The sequence below is a fragment of the Schistocerca americana genome, chromosome 8, assembly GCF_021461395.2.
Source record: "Schistocerca americana isolate TAMUIC-IGC-003095 chromosome 8, iqSchAmer2.1, whole genome shotgun sequence".
NCBI classification, from domain to species: domain Eukaryota; kingdom Metazoa; phylum Arthropoda; class Insecta; order Orthoptera; family Acrididae; genus Schistocerca; species Schistocerca americana.
Window position 1 is genome coordinate 262,255,934 of NC_060126.1, and position 22,340 is coordinate 262,278,273.

Here is a 22,340-nt window from a genome sequence, read left to right on the forward strand (position 1 = left end):
CCTCAGATGGTTCAAATGGCTCTGAGCACTATGGGACTTAACATCTGAGGTCATCAGTCCCCTAGAACTTAGAACTACTTAAACCTAACTAACCTAAGGAAACCACACACATCCATGACCGAGGCAGGATTTGAACCTGCGACCGTAGCAGTCGCTCGGTTCCGGACTGAAGCGCCTAGAACCGCACGGCCACCGCGGTCGGCCCCAACCCTCATATGAATTTGTTTTGCGTGGTTGGTGCTTCGTGGTTTTTTATTTCGCAGCACTTCACCTGTCTACATGGATATGGAAAACTACAGTGAGTATGGGCTTTCCACCAGAACAGCAGACGTTATTCTAACGCGCAGATTGGAATCTGTATCGGGCTCGCCTCCCTGTGTTAGATTTTCGCGCTGAGCATGTAGCCAAAGACGGAAGTTCCATAAGCCACAACAACTGGACGACAAAATAAATAACAGGACAGCAGTGAATGTTCCTATGACAAAGAAGACAAATGGCTTGCAACCTTTCTATCTGTACTTGCTGCTTCAGAGTGCGAGGGAATGCCGGAAGCGATGCCGACTTTGTTTTATGTGAGGCCTCTTAAAGCTTTTTAAATAAAACCAACGTCAACAACATCTTTATTCATGTCTACGTATTTGCAGCCCTCTGCCGGCAGAGGTCTCCCAATTTTAGCCTGTAACATGGTGGTGTGTAACGTAACTATGGTTTCTGGAATACTGTTTCGATTTCGAAGAGTTCGTCGACACATCGTGCGCACCCTATCCTTCACCAGAACAATGCCAGACCACATAACGAGCGCTGCGACATCTGCAACAGTTCGAAGCCTTGGGTTCATTGCCATCGCTCATCCTCCATACAGTCCTGACTTTGCCCCATTAGCTTTTTCTGTTTTCCAAAAATTAATGAACGCTATTTAGAACTTCACTTTGACAGTGATGAAGCAGTGCAAGCACAATTAGGTTGTAGCTCCGTGAAAGTCAAACATAGTAGAGTGACGATATCAACGAACTGCCCTCTCGTTGGGAGAGAGGTTCGTCGCCACGGTGGTTATGTTGAGAGACAGCAAGAATAAAAGATTCAGAATGTTAATAACGTTTGTTTTATTTAAAAATCGTTAAAGGTTTTCGCATAAAAAAATTCGGTGGCACTATTTCTCTGTACGCCCTCGCTACATCTACATCTACATTTATACTCCGCAAGCCACCCATCGGTGTGTGGCGGAGGGCACTTTACGTGCCACTGTCATTACCTCCCTTTCCTGTTCCAGTCGCGTATGGTTCGCGTGAAGAACGACTGTCTGAAAGCCTCCGTGCGCGCTCTAATCTCTCTAATTTTACATTCGTGATCTCCTCGGGAGGTATAAGTAGGGGGAAGCAGTATATTCGATACCTCATCCAGAAACGCACCCTCTCGAAACCTGGCGAGCAAGCTACACCGCGATGCAGAGCGCCTCTCTTGCAGAGTCTGCCACTTGAGTTTGTTAAACATCTCCGTAACGCTATCACGGTTACCAAATAACCCTGTGACGAAACGCGCCGCTCTTTTTTGGATCTTCTCTGTCTACTCCGTCAATCCGATCTGGTACGGATCCCACACTGATGAGCAATACTCAAGCATACGTCGAACGAGTGTTTTGTAAGCCACCTCCTTTGTTGATGGACTACATTTTCTAAGGACTCTCCCAATGAATCTCAACCTGGTACCCGCCTTACCAACAATTAATTTTATATGATCATTCCATTTCAAATCGTTCCGCATGCATACTCCCAGATATTTTACAGAAGTAACTGCTACCAGTGTTTGTTCCGCTATCATATAATCATACAATAAAGGATCCTTCTTTCTATGTATTCGCAATACATTACATTTGTCTATGTTAAGGTTCAGTTGCCACTCCCTGCACCAAGTGCTTATCCGCTGCAGATCTTCCTGCATTTCGCTACAATTTTCTAATGCTGCAACTTCTCTGTATACTACAGCATCATCCGCGAAAAGCCGCATGGAACTTCCGACACTATCTACTAGGTCATTTATATATATTGTGAAAAGCAATGGTCCCATACCACTCCCCTGTGGCACGCCAGAGGTTACTTTAACGTCTGTAGACGTCTCTCGCTCAGGGACAATTATTGACAGGGACAATTATTGAAGTACATGAAAAGAAAACGTAAATTAGTTACAAACTATGACGGGCACACACTTTATTCAGCATTTAAACGCCACAACACATTTTCAGATTTAGGTTATGACATGTTCGATGTGCCGTCACTGGCGATGATGTGGCGCAGTGGAACAGCGAAATTCTTCATGACCCGTTGAAATGTCGGAAAATCGATGCTGTCGATGACCTCCTGCAGGGCTGTTGTCAGCTCATCAGTGTTTTTGGAGTTACTGCTGTACACCTTATCTTTATTATAGTCCCGTACAAAGGAGTCGTATGTGTTCAGATCTGGAGAACATGTCGGCCAATCGAGGCCAGAGCCAAAAAGTACTCCTCCAGGACATGAAACACTGTCTTGCATCGATGGGGTCGAGCTCCGTCTTGCATGAACCACATCTTGTCGAAATCTGGGTCACTTTGGATAATAGGGATGAAATAATCTTCCAAAACATTCATTTACCGTTCGGTAGTCACCGTGCCATCAAGGAATATCGCACCGATTATTCCGTGATTGGACATCGCAAACCACAGAGTCGCCCGTTGAGGGTAAAGAGACTTCTCGATCGCGAAATGCGGATTCTCGGTCCCCCAAACGCGCCAGTTTTGCTTATTGACGAACCCATCAAAATGAAAGTGGGCTTTGTCGCGAAACGAAACCATGCATGTGCATACTAATTCCTATCATGCCCCGCAACCAACCGTGCAGTTTGCACGTCCTAACGCAAACTGTTCAGAGGTTTTCACGATTTTATTTCATATAGCTCAATAACTGTCGCCCTGTATGTGTAAAGAATTCTAACAGTTTCTGCATTGTCAGTCCAGTCATTGGATCTCTTTTATTAGCGTGGGTAGTTGCTGATCGGTGTCCTCTTGTTGATAGAGATTACTTAATACCACGAACGTTTACAAAACCCCATTAAGAGGTTGGTTCAGAACACTGGGACCACAGTCATTGCTCTCCTTCGGCCTTGGTCGGTCTGCGCAAGGACTACGTATATAAAGATCTTGCCGAAGACAGAAATGAGACAGCTATATGAACAAACTGATTGCTGATTTCATCATACATCCAATAAAGTGATCAGATACTGGCGGTGGCTTCTGGCTTCACGTGACCTACGCTCTCTATCGCGCAGTGACGTCCGCCTATTGATTTGTCGAACACGGGGTAAGTGTCACGCTTGGTGTATTGTTCCCTGTCCATTAGCCGAGCAGACGGCCGACACGATTAGAACGTACTGCTAATTAGAGGGCCTCGATTATCAGGCTTTGTAATTAGGACGAACAGGAGTGTCCGCGAGACTCACGCTAGTGGAGAATCCTGCTGTCTCGTACCTTTAGTGAAATTGCGTGAAGAGATTGATGCGGACGGGTTAACTTTAACTCAACTGCGAATAACCGTTCGTCTCTCATCGTATAGTTCAGTTGAAGACTTCAGCAGAAGTGATAGTGTTTATTTGTCAGTAACCTCATTTATTCAGTAATTAGTGTAATCTCGTTAGTAGTCTTACAGTATCACTACATACACTGATCAATGTGAACGTTACGAATTCTCTTCCTCCATTGGATTGAATTCGCAAATTGTCAAAAGGTGTATCTTAGGTACCAAAGATGCTGCTAAACGTTTTGAACCGCTTTGTGCACAAATGTGGCCAGATGAACTGGTTTAACCGTACTGAAAAAAATAGTTGTAAGTTCAATGGACAGAATATTAAAAAAAGTATTCTAGTTGATTTGGAGCGCTGTGTGTTGGCACATTTGACCGCTGACGCAAGTCGTAGTAGTGAAATGCTGTGTGTCAGTTGGTTGTTTGGAATCATCACAGTAAGATGGGTCTATGTGGTAGCATGACAATGACAGAAAGATAATATCGATTTGGACGTTCCCATTACCACGCTATGAACGAAGTTGCCCGATTTTTTGGTGTTGTTGTTGTTGTTGTTGATGATGATGATGATGATGATGATGATGATGATGATGATGATGATGATGATGATTGTTTTCTTGGGCACTCAACTGCGCGATCATCAGCCCCCTTGCACTTTCCCAATCTAAACACAGTCTAATCTCGCCACCTTTGATGAATGATGGAATGATGAGGACGACACAAACACCCAGTCTCCGGGCAGAGAAAATCCCCAACCCGGCTGGGAATCGAACCGGGAACCCCCTGAACCAGAGGTAGCAACGCTAGCCACTTGACCACGAGCTGTGGACGATTTTTTTTGGTATGTCAGCACCGACTTTCCAACGTGTCTAAAAGGAAAATTGTACCATTCGTAGCAGTGTGACATGGCGTAAGAACAGTGGTCGAAAACTATGCGCAACCTGTAAGGACAGTAAGCGAATGTCACGCATTGTGGGCGACAGCCAGTTTCAGAGAGACAGGTATTGTTCCGTATGTGACTTCAGATTCAGTTCAGCAAGTTTCTGGGCGGACATTATAAAGGAAACAGTATACATAGTACAATTTAAGTCGGATACTCCCAAAAGGCCATTTCCCACAGCGTCATATAAGGCTGCACGTTTTCAAAGGGCATAAATAAATAAATAAATAAATAAAAATAAAAACACTGGACAATATGGACAATAGCTGTCGGCAGGCGTGTGTAGTAGTCCGATGTGTCTATTTTTGGCCTCTTTTTCAAATGATGCAATACATCAAGTGCACCCACCACCTTATGAGGCTTTCAATCCGCAATGTGTGGAGAGTGTATAGTTCAGGGCGGAGGTAGATATCTAATGTATTAGGATGGTGAATGTTTTTCGTACAGTGACTTGGACTCATTCATTCAGGCTGCAGTGACAATAACCAAGTGTGGCTCTTTTCCATCTTCATGACGAGTGTGCTGTGGACACACCCGTCTTCCAAGTCGACAACAGCCTTGCGTCGAAACTGTTAATAAAAAATGAAGGCGTAGGTGTCCTTATCTCGACGAAGAGCTTGCCCGTCAGCTAGTAGGAAAGGCGCGAGTTGAACATGACTTTAGTAGAACTTTTAAGTGCTACTACCACTTCGCGACTCGACCCTAGTCGTGTTCAAGGAAATCCTGATATTCAAATGACGATCACCGATATTCTAGACGGTGTTGCTTAGGTTTACTTCAGGGAAGTTTGGAAGGAATCAGCTTCAGTATATCAACAAGGGAAACTAGTTACAAATATAAAGCCCCCTTGACCTGTGTCATATGCAGTTGAAATATAGAACTTTATCTCAGGGGGTTACAGACAAGAAAACAACGGCAGTAGCCGATCTAATATAGTAGCTGAGCCCTGCGGGCTTAAATCACAGTGTAATTATTACATGGGTGGATACTTCGGCAAACAGCTTAGAACAAGTAATGCCGATGTACTAGAATCAGCTGGTCAGCTGTCTTACCAAAATGAATACGTTCGCCACAGATTTATTAGGAATTTACATTACCAAAAATCGATGTGATGAAAGCCATAAGACCGACTAAAACCTACAGTGAGGCCCCCTTTCCGGGTTCGTCCTTGAATTCTATAAGCAAGGTGTTAAATACGGGCTTATCTGTCCTATAACAGAAAAATTAAACACTATTCTACTAAAATATAAAACACCAATAAAGAAAATAAGGCAGGCAAGCACTGAACAGGTAATACGCCAGACAAGCAGCTTACAGAAAAAGTTTAACAGTAAGGGCAGGCTTGCGTACACAATCAACCCAGTAACGTGGTAAGACGGAATCAAAATCCAAATTACAATCCACGTTCGGGTCGGATGCGAATATGTATCAAGAAAATCGCGTAAACACAGCTTGGTAGGAAAAAAAAAAAACGAGCGCCATCGCTCACGAATAGCGGCGGAACGACCACAGATACCTGTTAGATCCTAAAGGAAATAGGATGCAGTGCCTCACACATGAGATTACTGTCCTTTACAGAAAGGGCTCACCATATAGGCACGCAGTGGTTCCACCAGCAACCTCGTTTCCTCCAACGGTCGAGTAGGTGACGCCCGCGTGATGGGGCCAGTAACAGTCTGCCTTCCAGCTACTAGTATGTTCGCCGCAGCAGGGCGCTCACACGTCCTAGGTAGAACCGTGCCTCCAACTCTCCGCACTGCTGCGCACGCCCCTATATACCCGTACACTCCTGCTCTCGCGCTCTTTAATGTTCCGGCGTCCTCCAGTTTCCGCAGCAACGAGGCAGAAACGTTCACAGCTCAGATACTGTGGATAACAGCCAAGGATGGCGCACATGCACGGCACAGTTTGGTTTTAGAAGAGGCTTGACAACAGAAACAGCATATTCTCTTTTCTCGGCGAGGCACTAGAAAGGTTAAACAGAAAGTTGGTGCTCACGAACGTTTCCGAGATCCTCGTTCGTCGGAGCTGGCCCATAGTCATCCTTCCTTTGTCAGAGTCGCTTATATCAGTGGATTTCCCCAGTTGTGCCCCGTACCTTTGCGACAAAATGATATTCAGTTCCTGTGTTATTCTGGTTACGATGCAAAGTTCCTTTGGACATGCACTATCGCATTTCATTGGCGATATCGGGCAAGCGACTTTCAAGTACAACACCTGACTTGTACGGGAATATGCGTAGTGGATGTAAGGGTATAGGCCGTAGACGCATGGTTGACGCCATAGGAAGGTTTGGGTCTGGCCGTGAGTCATGCACGGATAGCCAAATGGTCGCCGGAACGGTAGCTCAGCGTGTTTGGTCAGAGAGCTGGCTGGCCTCTGTAATAAAAAAAATCAGTGCACGGATCAACAACGAACTTCTATGGATGTCATGTGACGTCCGCTACGACCAAATCCAACGAACAAAATGAAAAAAAAGAAGAAAAGAAGCTAAGGCGACCGCTCGCGATAAGCGGGGAAATGCGGGTTCAAGTCCCGCTCCGGGACATGTTTTCACTGTCGTTATTCCATTGTACAGCTGATGGTTGTCCTTATTTGCAATCGCGAATACATTTAATGTAGTAAGGTACCATCATTCTCCATCTTCAGCAAAACAGTGAAACCTACCATCATTTTCCAGTCTCTAAGAACCTTATCGTCAACGATACGTTAAGCGATAATGTTTTTTCTCGTCAAGCTACAATTGTGAGAGAACGACTATATTGGACACGTCTTGGACACTGTGTTACACAGCTAGTGCAAACGACTTCTGTCTCAGTCTTCGTGACTGAAGTCCGTGTCAGTAAAACTCTTCTGCACGCGTTTCCGCGTCGTGATATGAAAAAACTACCATCGTTTCGGCTACTGTTGCATACTGCGTTCATCAGAGTAATCATGGAAGGTGCCTGCAATAACATCCGAAACATCAGTGCTTTTGTCATACCATAAGGCGATCAAAAAACGTAAAGTTTCGTGTTGAAACAAGTGTGTCATGATTTCGAGATGAATTAGCTCTACTTTTTCTGCAGTCTCCAGTTAGAGGCAAAGGGAGTGTGCGCGACTGTTGAGTAGGCACGGATCTTCATCCCCAACCACCTCCTCCGACGCTTCCATATGTTTTGTCAAACGTGTGTCTGAACGAATTGCCACCATCGATAGAGTAGAGGGGTGGTTGTACTGAGCACTAGGAAAGTCCGTCTGATTCGGTTCCTTCTCAGTATAATTAACGAATCTGAATTCATACTATTGAAAGGACGATGTATTTTAGAGCTGAAGAGTCGCCAGACCAAGTTGATGAATACTACTTCTAGTGTGCGGTGATCCTGGAAGAAACGTAGATAATAATGACAATGTGATGGATCGAAGAACGTCACAGTGGTATGGACATGTAACAAGAATGGGAGAAACAAGGATCCTAAAACTGATACTGCGGTTGGAAATTGAGGGAAAAAGACGACTACTACTACTACTACTGCTGCTGCTACTACTACTACCTAGCTCCAAAATGTACAGATGACGATGGCATGATTTGCTGTAGAAAAAGAGAACACACAAGATCGAACGAAGTACCTGGACGGACATCTTGAAAGGACAATGTTGGATACTTCTATAAGACCCATTATAGTAAGTTCCAAGTGTGTTTTTATGTTGTAGAGAAACCTCTGCTTTGAGGAAAGTAGTAGTAATAATAATAATAATAATAATAATAATAATACCGGGAAAAGAATAGGCCTCCGGTATGTTCTGCCAGTCGTAAAAGGCGACGAAAAGAACAAACCACTAATAGGGCTAACCCCCCCTTTTAGTGTGATTAGTTGGTTCAAGACAGAACTAAAACCGAGCGAGGTGGCGCAGTGGTTAGACACTGGACTCGCATTCGGAAGGACGACGGTTCAATCCCGCGTCCGGCCATCCTGATTTAGGTTTTCCATGATTTCCCTAAATCACTCCAGGCAAATGCCGGGATGGTTCCTCTGAAAGGGCACGGCCGACTTCCTTCCCCATCCTTCCCTAATCCGATGAGACCGATGACCAAGCTGTCTGGTCTTCCCCAAACCAACCAACCAACCAACAGAACTAAAGAAGCCTCGGACAAGCGCCGTCATGGTCGGGGACGACGCTTCAACCCTATGCCCGCCCACAATGGTAACGACACTGCTAGCCAACTGGAAAATGATTCAAATCCAAATAGAGGTGTTTTGCAGGATATGCTTCCTGCAACCACCCTAGAAGGAAAACAAAGACAGAGGATGAGATGATCAGATGAAGTTAATCAACACCTCATGTTCTGTTATTACCAAGCAACAAACCTAGGAACCAACACAACTGGATACAGATCACAAGTATACACAACATTTATTACCAGATACCCAGAATTAAAATTTTTAACAGAACAACGACTAGCTGATCAGATCCGTGTAATAATCAAAAATAACAGGGTAGCCCAGTCAGAATTAGAAAACATCAAACAACAAGTACAACAAATACTGGAACAAAATAATGTGCAATCAGAAGAAGAAGAAAATACAGTAATGGACTCAAACATCCCAGAGCAAACAAACAAAGAACAACACGCATCAATTAAACAATCAGAGGAAAAAATTAAACAATCAGAGGAAAACGAAATCTTAAGACAGCCACCAGAACAAGCACTAATGGAACACGAAGTGACACACATGTTAGATATAGAAGAAAAAGTTCAGCTGACATATATAGAATACAAAGACACAAATACAGACATTAGACCATTCTTGCATAGACCGCCAAATAACCCACAAGTCGAAACAACAATAAAAACTATCAACACAATCATACACAACAAAATAAATGAAAACACAACTATGGAAGAGTTACAACTACTGGTTTATATAGGAGCACTCACTACACTAAATATACACACTAGGCAGAGATGAGAACCAACCAACACACAGAAGAAACCCACAAAACCAGCATGGCAACACAGGCTACAGATCAGAATAGAAAAACTGAGAAAAGACATCGGACAGCTAACACAATTTATAAGAAATGAAATGTCAGAAAAAAAACGAAAAAGGTTAGGTAAAATCTCACAACAAGAAGTGATAGAGCAATTAGATGAAAGAAGCAGAAATTACAAGCATTGGCCAAACGACTTAGAAGATACAAAAAAGTGAAAATAGAAGGAAACAAAACCAAACATTCAACACAAACCAAAAGAAATTTTACCAGACAATAGATAACACACACATTAAAATAGACAATCCACCAAACATAACAGACATGGAACACTTCTGGAGCAACATATGGTCAAACCTGGTACAACATAACAGGCATGCACGGTGGATACAAGCAGAAACAAATACATAAAAGATGATACCACAAATGCCTGAAGTGATAATTTTGCAACATGAAGTCACCCAAGCAATTAATTCTACTCACAATTGGAAAGCCCCTGGAAAAGATAAAATAGCAAATTTCTGGCCAAAGAAATTCACCTCAACACATTCACATCCAACTAAATTATTTAACAGTTACATTGCAGACCCATACACATTCCCTGATACACTTACACATGGAATAACTTATCTGAAACCTAAAGATCAAGCAGACACAGCAAACCCAGCTAAATATCGCCCCATAACATGCCTACCAACAATATACAAATATTAACTTCAGTCATTACACAGAAATTAATGACACATACAACACAGAACAAAATTATAAATGAAGAACAAAAAGGCTGTTGCAAAGGAGCACGAGGCTGTAAAGAGCAACTGATAATAGATGCAGAGGTGACATATCAAGCTAAAACTAAACAAAGGTCGCTACACTATGCATACATTGATTACCAAAAAGCTTTTGATAGTGTACCCCACTCATGGTTACTACAAATATTGGAAATATACAAAGTAGATCCTAAATTGATACAGTTCCTAAACATAGTAATGAAAAATTGGAAAACCACACTTAATATCCAAACAAATTCAAATAATATTACATCACAGCCAATACAGATTAAGCGGGGAATATACAAAGGAGACTCATTAAGTCCTTTCTGGTTCTGCCTTGCTCTGAACCCACCATCCAACATGCTAAATAATACAAATTATGGATACAATATTACTGGAACATACCCACACAAAATCACACATCTGCTATACATGGATGATCTAAAACTACTGTCAGCAACAAATCAACAACTCAACCAATTACTAAAGATAACAAAAGTATTCAGCAATGATATAAATATGGCTTTTGGAACAGACAAATGTAAGAAAAATAGCATAGTCAAGGGAAAACACACTAAACAAGAAGATTACATATTGGATAACCACAGCGACTGCATAGAAGCGATGGAAAAAACAGATGCCTATAAATATCTAGGATACAGACAAAAAATAGGAATAGATAATACAAATATTAAAGGAGAACTAAAAGAAAAATATAGACAAAGACTAACAAAAATACTGAAAACAGAATTGACAGCAAGAAACAAGACAAAAGCTATAAATACCTATGCTATACCAACGTTGACCTACTCATTTGGAGTAATCAAATGGAGTAACACAGACCTAGAAGCACTCAATACACTTACTCGATCACAGTGCCATAAATATAGAATACATCACATACATTCAGCAACAGATGGATTCACATTAAGCAGGAAGGAAGGAGGAAGGGGATTTATTGACATAAAAAACCTACATTATGGATAGGTAGACAATTTAAGAAAGTTCTTTATAGAATGAGCAGAAACTAGCAAAACACACAAAGCAATCACTCATATAAATACATTGGCTACACCACTGCAATTTCATAACCACTTCTACAACCCTTTAGATCACATAACATCAACAGACACAAAGAAAGTAAATTGGAAAAAGAAAACACTACATGGCAAGTACCCGTATCATCTGACACAGCCACACATCGATCAAGACGCATCCAACACATGGCTAAGAAAAGGCAATATATACAGTGAGACGGAAGGATTCATGATTGCAATACAGGATCAAACAATAAACACCAGATATTACAGTAAGCATAATATTAAAGATCCCAATACCACAACAGATAAATGCAGACTTTATAAACAACAAATAGAAACAGTAGATCACATCACAAGTGGATGTACAATACTAGCAAATACAGAATACCCCAGAAGACATGACAATGTAGCAAAAATAAAACATCAACAGCTTGCCTTACAACATAAATTTATAAAACAACATGTTCCCACATACAAGTATGCACCACAAAATGTACTGGAGAACGATGAATACAAATTATACTGGAACAGAACCATTATAACAGATAAAAACAACACCACATAACAAATCTGACATCATACTCACCAATAAAAAGAAGAAATTAACACAAGTAATCGAAACATCCGTACCCAATACAATAAATATACAAAAGAAAACAGGAGAAAAAGTTGAAAAATACATCCAACTTGCTGAGGAAGTCAAGGACTTGTGGCATTAGGATAAAGTTGACATTATACCAATTATACTATCAACTACAGGAGTCATACCACACAATATCCACCAGTACATCAATGCAATACAGCTACATCCAAACTTATATATACAACTACAGAAATCTGTAATTATTGACACGTGTTCAATTACCCGAAAGTTCCTAAATGCAATATAACATATACCGTACAGTTAAAAGGAAGTCACACTTGATCAAGGTCCGCGTCACCTTCCATTTTTAACCAGACATAACGTCTGAGACAAGAAAGAAATAATAATAATAATAATAATGTGTTTCAGATTTAGTCCGACAGTGTACCTGAGGCAAGAAATGTCTTCCTCTGCGTAAATAAACCGCTATACAAGCTTCAGCAGCGACGTAACAAAATGCATGTGAGTGAAGTATTGACTGACGTTATTGTAATGCCACTCAGTATATCTACAATAACTATGTTACTTAAACAGGGGCCGGCGCACAATAATCACTTTTCCCGCGCTGTGTCAGAGAGTATCTCTTGAATGGCGATGACTGTAATGAGTGTCCGCATGGTGTGATGTCATGCTTGTGTTGTATGATAACAACAGATGGGAGAAGGTGAAACCCAGTGCCTGCTCCTCTTGAATACTTCAATAGGTGCCATCTGGCTTAACACTGGCTTTCGACTAGCGGATCCCCATCCACAGTACCGCATGCCCTCACTGCATGAGAGACTGAGGAGAAATTTGCAATTTAATGCAGTATATTGGCGCTAAGTCTGGTCATCACAAACTTTACACCATCGCCTCACCTCTCATTGCCGGACAAATACTGGCGGTGAAAATTTCTTCCGCCACCAGAATTCTAACTGGCTTGGAAAGAGCTGGACGCCGTCACACAGGCGTGCATTAACGACCACGTCTACAGAGGTGTGTTGGAGCGGTACAGACGTCTGCCGAAAGAGTATTGTCATTGACCAGAGCCACAGGATGTTGACATGCCGTTTATATAATTGCCGCCATTAGTTTCTCATTACACTTCACCTGTCTGACTGCCGTATCTGTACGTTGAATTTGCATAATGCCGTACGGCTGTTTTCTCGGTTTCCATTCAGACAAGGAGGTGTAATGAATCGTAGATTTCCGTTCGTGGAACTCGTAATAGACGTTTCCCAATTAAGGGAAAGGGGAACGTCTAATATGGTCTGTGTTAAAGCGTCTCTTAGGTTGCGCAATAGTCTGCTTGCAAGATGAGCATTAGCCCCCATTAAGAATACGGGCGAGATGGAAATGCTGTGTTGCGCACTTGCCGTGCGTTGACCTCACTAATGACAATAACGTGCCCAAGTGCCGTAACTGAGTAAATACGAGGGAAAGAATGCTTTACTAGAAATTCTTGGCCGGTAAATCTTCTGACTTGTATTGTCGTGTTCCATGAAACTTATTTGTTCCTGACGTTTCGCCCAGATCTACATTAGACATCTTCAGAGTTGCTCCTGGTTTCGCTGAGTCTTGTGTACTTTTTCTTCTGGAGTGGCAAGGTGCGAGAAATAGATTCACTTCATTATTTATTCGCTAGCACAGGGACTTGGGCTCTCTGTGGATCCTTGAGTCCTTTGAGGGTGTTGGTTAAGTAGTCGTACGAGTGATTGACAGTAATTATTTACATGTAAAATACCGAATAACTGAACATTGCTTCATCTTTGATGGGCCTGTGGGGGTGCAATAATGGCTCGAGGCACCGGGTCTGGTCTACATTCCCAAGTTGGCGGACATTTCCCCGATACTGTAATTTGTGAAAAAGATGAATTGCCTAGTCTTTTATTTTCTCAGCGACGTATTTTTCTGCAGTCAGCTCGTTATTTCTCTCGTCCTGGCCCACCTTGAGGCGCCCAGGCTCCACTTCAAACACCTGTTCTGTAGTGGTTGCAAACTGCGTATATTAGAGTCACTTGTTCCCCAAGACGTCGAGCCGTACAGCAGGGACTGGGTTGTACCGTTGCTCTACAACGTTTCAATTTCGTTGATTGGTTCAGTTTTCTGCTCGTGAAAAACGGCGTGAGCGCTCGGATCATTTTCATAGTATTCAGTTTTCTGTCTTGTATGTGTGGAGTAAAAGTCATCCCTTTATCCAGTATCACTCCCAGATATTTCGCCGTCGTAGTCCAAGCTATTGGCTGTCCATTGATGATAAGTCGCATCCTCAGTTCCGGCTGTTTCTTCGTAAACAGTATGGCTGCAGTTTTCGTAGGGTTTAGGGTGATTTTATTGCTCTTTGCCCACTGTTCAGTGACGGCAAGTTGTCACTGCGTCCTGTTGACAAGTTGTTCGATATTCCTTCCAGAGGTTAGGAAGGCCGTGTCAACGGCGTAGAGACTGGCTGTGACATTTTGAATGGTGTGTATGCCATTAATATACAAATTAAACAGGCATGGCGATATCACCGTTCCCTGTGGGATGCCAGCTGAGAAACTTTTCAGTGATGACTTCTCCCCTTTTTTGTTCAGACGTCTGTCCTGCAGAAAACTATCAATCAGCTAGATGTAGCAGTTGGGGAGACGGGTTTGATCGACTAGTTTGACTATACGTTTGTCACGCCACATCCGATCAAATGCCTTTTCGATATCTAGGAAAGCTCCAACTGTGAAGTTTCCTCTATTCAGGTTGAGTTGTATGGATTCTGTTATCCGAAGCAGCTGAAGCTCCGCCGTTAACCGTGGCTAGAAGCCAAACTGTTCGTGGCGGATGATGTTATTTTCTTCCAGATAGTCTTTGAGAGGCGTTAGCAGCTCCCGTTCCAAAATTTTGCCAAGTGTGGGCATCAGATTAATCGGGCGGTAGCTGTCTGGAAACCTTGGAGTTTTCCTCTTTTGGTAATAGGGATCGTCCTCACAGTCTTCCAGTCTGCAGGAAAGTAGCCGTTGAGTAAGCAGCTGTTGATAGTTCTAGTTAAGAGAACGCTGGCCTTTCTCGGAAGATGATTGAGATCGGCGTTGGTTACAGAGCCCGTCCGAGGCGCATCATGAGTTTTCTAACTTCAGAGGGAGTGCTAAGAACAGACGTCTGTTGGGGTTGGGGAATTTGCGGGAGTCGGCGGCGATTCGCTGCCGTCTACGGTCCCCTTCCCTTGCGTCCTCTGCATCCTGTGGGGGCGGAGCTGTCACGTGGTGTTTTTATACGTCGGCGTACAATTCAGCTTGGCCAAGCGAGTTGTATATGAGGTCTTCGGGGCCGCGTATGCTCTCTTTGGTGGTCTCGGTTGGCGTAGTGCCCTGACAAGTTGCCACTCTTCCTAAGTCTGGAGGAGCATTTCGTCCATCTTTGTTTCCCAGATGTCTTGCCACCATTCTTCATCTCGGCGGCGTAGCGCACGGAACAAACGATGCATCAGCCGTCTATCTTCTGGATGTCTGTATCGTTGCCATCGTTTTCTGTGAGTATTCTGGCGATACTTGATTTCGTTGAGATGACGAGGGAATGTTTCAAATTGACGCTCGTGACGAAAGATATCAGTTGCTGCACGTCTTGTTGCCCGTTGGATTTTAGCCGCCAAAGTTGCCACAGCGATGTCAATTTTCGGAAGTGTAGAGACTGCTTGGGTCGGTCGGACGTCATTGTTAAGTTACGTCGCAAAGAGATCCCAGTTAACAGCTCTTGAGTTTGGAGGTGATGTAGGGGGGCCGCCACCCACGAAAAGTCAAAGTACTGGTAGATAACCAGATTACAGGACCTGGATGATCTGGAGCTGTAGATTTGCAGCGGTATTTTTAACAATCGCTATGTCGAAAACATTAGTCTCCTGAACGGCGAACTCAGGGGTGCTTGTCGGCTCCCGTGGCCCATAGATGGTGACTTGAAGATCGTTCTCTATATCGTAGAGTAGCTGCCTCATTCGGTTGGCCTTCCTTGAATGCCAAGCCTCAAGTGTGGAGTTAAGATCTCCCAGAATCGGTCGAAGACAGCATGAAGATCTCTGGCCACCAACTGTTTCTTGGGGCTAAGATACGCCGCCACCATAGTTGGGTTGCTTATTGCCGTGAAGATTGTAACCGCTGTGGATTCCAGTGATTCCAGCCGCTGTGGATTCCAGTGATTCCAGGGGCAGTGAATCCTCCTGATGATATCGTATGGTGTTTTTGACGAACACTGCAGTTCCGCCACCTCGTTGTCCAACCCGGACCGTCCTATAACCATGTATGTTCGGTAATGTGAAACTAGCCATCTCCGTCAGGTGCGTTTCCGAGATCAGAACTGTGTTCAACCTGTGCCGACTAACAAATTCGTTCATTTCAGTTTACTTACGTCTTGCCCCATTAGCATTCCAGATGCAGAGTCGGAGGTGTTTTTTCTGCGGCCGTCATCCATTCCTTAAGGAGCGGTAAACGCCTTGATTATTCTCACCACCAGCGTGAGGATTCCTGTCAGTTTTTGTTGAAGTTGTACAATTAGGGCTGCAGAGTCCGATGTGGCTGGTGTCAACGTGCATAGGGTGGCTGTAGTGGAAACAGATATTGTAGGTTGGTTTCTCCTAGGCGACAGTGTGTCTGCATAGCATAGTGAAATTCGTCGTCTTGGAGTCCTCTGTAGGGTAGCTGATATTTGGGGGCTGTCCGGATGGCTGTTGTTCTGGTGCCTGACAGTCCGTCTTGCTGGTCGTCGCTTTCGTTGTCGATGATTGACGATCTTCACCGTGTGTTTCTTGGCCTGATGTTGCGGCTGGACTTTATACAGGGTGTCCCAAAAAGAATGACCCGATTTTAACTTGTAATAATATTGAGACAAATGTCACTAGGTAACTGGAAACAGTGCTAGATGTAATCGGCATGGTCTAGAGCAGGCTCGTCCAAACTGTGCCCCTGGGGCGCTAGCGCCCACGATCGCCCGCGGCCAGCGCCCAGGGCGAATTCGTTTGCTGTCGCAGTGGCCGAGCCGTGTCGCTTATCTGGCCGTGCCGACCACCCGCCGAGCCCCGCCATGCCACTGTACACGCGCTTCGTACGTAATTGTCTTCTTTAACAATGTTGATTGTAAGAATTAAAGAGCTTTATAACCTTATTTCTAATTTTAATAAGTATTCAAACTTGGTCGGTTAAAATTATTACGTACAAAACAGCAAACTAAGGATCCGATTTCTAAACTCTGAAAAGGGATAAAAAAGATGTAGCCCGAATTACAACACAAAATATTTACTTTTAACTACTAACAGTAAGAATAAGACTATATCGCTTACACAAAATTATTTCTAAAATAGAATTTTTATGACTCTAGTTCATTTAAGAAACTGATATATTTTTCAGAAGACGCCTATTGTACATAATGACGAGTGTGCATGTGCAGTACTAGTAGAATGAACCTGTGGGTCACAAAGCAACTAAGATGTTCTTGTTTTGGATATTGTTTTCTAAAGCTTTACGTAGTAATTCTGCCACACGAACACTAGTTGTTACCTAAACAGTAAATTTTGCTTGTTTTATCGCTCATCGACCTCTTTTACAGAGCTGCGCTTCCTCTGTTATATTGTTTTCGTAGGCTCTGACCGCGGGACAGTCCAGCATAGAGCAGTGCTGTGAGGTCTCACTCGCCCCTCAGCTCCTATGCCGACACTAGCGACACACGGTCGCGGACGGGACGCTGAACTACACTGCCTTGCGCCCGCGCCCCGCGGGCGCAATTCTTGGATGAGCGTGGTCTAGAGTTTCAGAAAAAATCCTCCACATGTCGCTACGAGCGCAGACCTGGAGCGTGGACATGGAAGATGACACTTCTATGTCAAGGTTGATATTCAGCGATGAGACAACTTTCTATATCAGCGGTAAGGTTCACCGTCATAATGTGCGTATATGGGGGCTCGAAAATCCTCATGAAACAATTGAACACAAACTGAGTCACCAAAAGTGAATGTTTTTTGTGCTATTCGCAAAGCATGGTGTATGGACCCTACTTCTTTGAGGAAGAAACCGTAACAGGACAATCATGTCTTGCAATGCTACGGAACTGGTTATTCCCAAAACCTGACTCTGACAATTTCATCTATCAACAAGATGGAGCACCACCGCACTGGCACAACAACGTGCGCAGTTTCCTCAATGCCAACGTGCCTCAACTTTGGATAGGGCGTATATGACCGCGGGACCAGGCTTTACACTCTTGGCCTCCTAGGTCCCCTGACTAAACACCATGTGATTTCTTCCTGTGGGGATATGTTAAACAATGTGTTTGCGTTCCTCCCTTACCTCGTGACATCGATGAACTAAAAACCAGAATATCAGCTGCTGTAGCTTCAGTGACAGAAGACACCTTCGCGCAGTTCCGGATGAATTCGGCTATCGGCTAGATGTCGTCCGTGCAGCCAACGAAGGGCGTATTGAACATTTATGATGGATTTTTATAAACTTCTGTCTTTTCTGAGCAATTTAGTATGCAATTTTCTGGTGTTAAGTCCTTCTTCCTTATAAATCTATTTAAAACCGGGGCATTCTTCTAGGGACACCCTGTATTTCCGGAGGAGTGCCTGGTATTTTTCGCAGCCGCACCATGGGACGCGGTGGTCTTTGTCACAGTTAGCACATTTTGCTGTGGAGGTGCTAGGAAGGCTGTAGTCCTTGGTTCGATGGTCTCCAACTCACTTCACGCAGCGGGGTGGGATCCGCCAATAATTTGTTTTATGTTCGAAGCGTTGACAGTTTTTGCACTGTGTCGGCTCATCCTTGGACAGATAATCTTCAATGCGCACCCTCATGTAGAGAAGGTAACGAATGTCGTACATTTAATGGTTGTCTTTTGCGTTAGGAAGGCTGGCACAATAGGTGGGCAAACCTAACTAAGTCGCCACTGACTCGATCTGCTTCTCTCCTTTTGTACTGATGTATCCTGGTGTGGGGGAATCCTTTTCCAGCGAATGTTTCTTGATGTTGACGTTCTGTTATGCGTGCAAGCAGTCGTTTGAACGCCGCCTCCATTCCTTTTCCTCCGGTAGTTGGTGTGTGAAGGGTGGGAAATCGTAGGTCTCAAAAAATTTAAGAGCCTTTCTTTGAACCTCAAAGGACTCGAAATGGTATTTAATCCTGTCCTTCTGGAAGATGGCCTTCAGGGTTCCGGAGAGTTGTTGTAGCGCATTATTCAGTTCCACATACTGGCCAGTACAATAAATCGTCTCGGTGGAACATGTTTTTGTTTTGCTGCGTCAGATGCAGCAGCGGCTTTTTGTTCCGACTTTCCTAGTTCGAGGTTGCGTTTCTGGGTGGACTCGTCCTTGGTGTCATCGCTGGGGTAATAGGTGTGAACCTATTGGTAGTCTCAGGTCGTCGTTTCTGAGGCTTCGCGTCTTCTTTCGAGTTTCTCCGAAGGTGCCGTTTGTGACGCAGTAGAACGAAATCATCAGTTTCCGCAACGCTGTTGTCTCTTTCCAGTGGTTCTTGGTCCGTCAATTCGATGTTCTCGCCGAATTGCAGCGGTTATGTCCTATCCTGTTCAACATCAGGTCCGTCGTGAAGGACGCTACCGCGCGGAGGGCACGAGTTTTCTTCGTCCGTGAAGGTTTCAATTTTGCATGGCGCTGACGGTTTCCGCGGACGATCTTGGTTACCAGTAGAAGCGGCTATTGTCAGGTGTGTCAGTTGTTCTCTCGTCGCTGCGGTGCCAGGCGGTTGCACAGCTCCGCCCGAGTTAAACGTTGAACTCTCATAAACCATTTCTGTGCTCTCGTCTCCTTCCAACGTCCACCTGCCGGTGCCGAAGTCTCGTAAGTGGAGTGGCCGACGGCGGGGCAAACCCCGCCGACCGGCGATCGTCCCCCTCCTGCGCGCACGCTGCGTGGTTTGCTCATGTTGACATAGCACTTTCGACTCCCTGCGACGGGCCGCTCGTTGCAGACCGACATAAATATTGTGCAGAAAAAAAAGGGTTCGTGGTAGACGTTTACACGTGATAGCCAGAGATAATCCTTTTCAAAGATGAAGTTTAATTCTGTCGATCACGTGTAAACTTCTACCATGAGCCCGCTTCACAGTCCGACCCGTCTGTCGACAAGGCGCAGAGCAAGCGCTAGGAGCACCGCTGAAGATGTCCAACGCAGCTCTGGATGAAACTCAGGAGAAAAAAAAAGTTTCATGGACCGCGAACATACAACCCTGAGAATTCACCGGAAAGAAAAACAGCTCGTCGCGAAAGCCTTCAGTGTATCATGACTAGAACGTGTTTTTGTAAAAGAAATTACGCTGTTACCCACTGCCGGCCTTCGTGGCCGAGCGGTTGTAGGCCCTACAGTCTGGAAGCACGCGACCGCTACGGTCGCAGGTTCGAATCCTGCCTCGGGCATGGATGTGTGTGATGTCCTTAGGTTAGTTAGGTTTAAGTAGTTCTAAGTTCTAGGGGACTGTTGACCTCAGATGTTAAGTCCCATAGTGCTCAGAGCCATTTGAACCATTTGTTACCCAACTTCTGTCACTTTAATGTTTTTCTTTCACTTTATAAATAACTGAAAAAACGAGAAGGTTAAATTTTTTAATTTGTTTGGAGGTTTTTTCTGTTAACGTGATTATTAAGAAACGACACCAGTGTTATAAATGGACAATTTCCAATTAGAATGATTAAAGCAACTCCTTCAATACAAATAATTCACCCAATATTAAATTTTTACAGCATGTGCATTATAGTCTGCATTGTCTGATACAGTTTAACCACGATAAGAGTGGTCAACTGGTAGGATGAAAGATCTCACGGACAGCATGTCTCTTAGCGTCCGTGCCGTAATGCCCCTGCCTTCAAGATCAGCTTTACATTTACCAGTTATTATTTCGTTTCTTCCCAACACTAGCTGTAGCATTTTCTTCCAGTTTGTATTCACGTGCTAATCAACTCCAAGCGCTCTAATGTTTGAATATTCTACTTTTCATTAAGATGATTGATTATGGAATTGCATTAATTTCACATTATATGACTCTAAAACAATATTGAGGTCAAGGAAGTGTTACATAGTGTCTATATTTTGGTATGGCGGAATCGGAAATATTCGTAATTAATTTTAAATGTCAGGTTGTTCTCCTCGAAGAAGTTTGCTGTTGTATCTCTACAGACGTTGGATAATCCTACGTGGCATTTAGAGTCCTATCTACGTAAAATGAGTCGCTGTGTATATATATTGCGGTAGGTGACAGATTTAATAGAGCTTTGGACTGTAAGGATTATTCGAACGCTCCAAAAACTCACTTCGTCCAGGTGTGTGTGATAGCTCCCTCTGGCATGAGTCAGTTGACACGCACATTAAAAATTCTCTACACGTGCCGAAAAATCGATGGCACATTTCGAATCGGTATTAATCTTCACGAAGACGACTTGATGGGTATTTTCTGGGTTCTGTGGACAGACGGTGAATTTAAGTCGAAAGGAATGAACAGCAAATGTAAGGCGAAAGTAAAATTTTAAATTGTGATTAATTAGTAAAAAAATGGATTTGAAAAAATAATGGTAGCATGACTGATAGACCCTGTAGTTCGGAGGAATTGAGTATTGGAATCTTTCGCAAATGGAAAATTATGTAACATATGATCGCCGCGGGGAGAGCACTTGGCTGGAAAAATCGGCGAAAGGTTATCGGATTCTGGTGATCCGCAGATAAACAGAATTCATTGAGCCAAAAAATTAAAACGATTTATTCTAATGAAACCAAATACTGATTTTTCAACTATCGTGATAGTTACTGTCTACCGTTTCGCCCGCAAGCGCCTGTTTCAACAAATAAAATAGTTGTATGTATTTTGACTGGCACTCTAACAATATTCAGTCAATACACACAGACGAGCCAAATTTTAAGCCTCTTATTATTATTATTGTTATTATTTCCATTTCGATTGGCTCTTTAAAGAGCACATTATTTTTCTCGTTCTTGTCTTCACAAAACATCATCGTGTCCATGTGGGTGTATCGTCTTTCTAACATTCCTGCGTTTCTTATTTTCAGACGCGTTTTTGTTATTTTCTTCGACATTAGGATGTGATAGTCCATTTTCTATCTGTAGTGAGTCTGTGTAATTGACAGTGTATGAACAGCGACTTCTTTCAGGACCTTTTGGGTGTCGCCATCCATTTTACGTACGTTTTTTATGATATGGAAGGCTTTCGTAGATAATAACGAGTCACCCAATCGTGCTGTACACCTATCCGTAAATTTACAGATGTCTTCTCCTGTAAGTGAAACGAATTCTTTCCGTCCGGGAATACAATACTTCCGAGCTTTTGTTCATCTAGTTACTGCCCAGGATCTCGGGCCAGTTTAATTTTCCCTGTATTGTCTTTCCATTTTTTCCGATGACATTGTCATTTATTCTTAATGATGTCGCATTTACGTAGAGTGATTCTGGGAGAACTACTGTTTGTTAGT

The 22,340-nt window shown here is 43.5% G+C and overlaps 1 long non-coding RNA gene across 1 annotated transcript in view; it reads left to right on the forward strand.

The window, feature by feature from the left end:
• Positions 1-22,340, forward strand: part of LOC124545079 — a 486,583-nt gene that overhangs the window by 197,808 nt on the left and 266,435 nt on the right. The window lies entirely within an intron of this gene.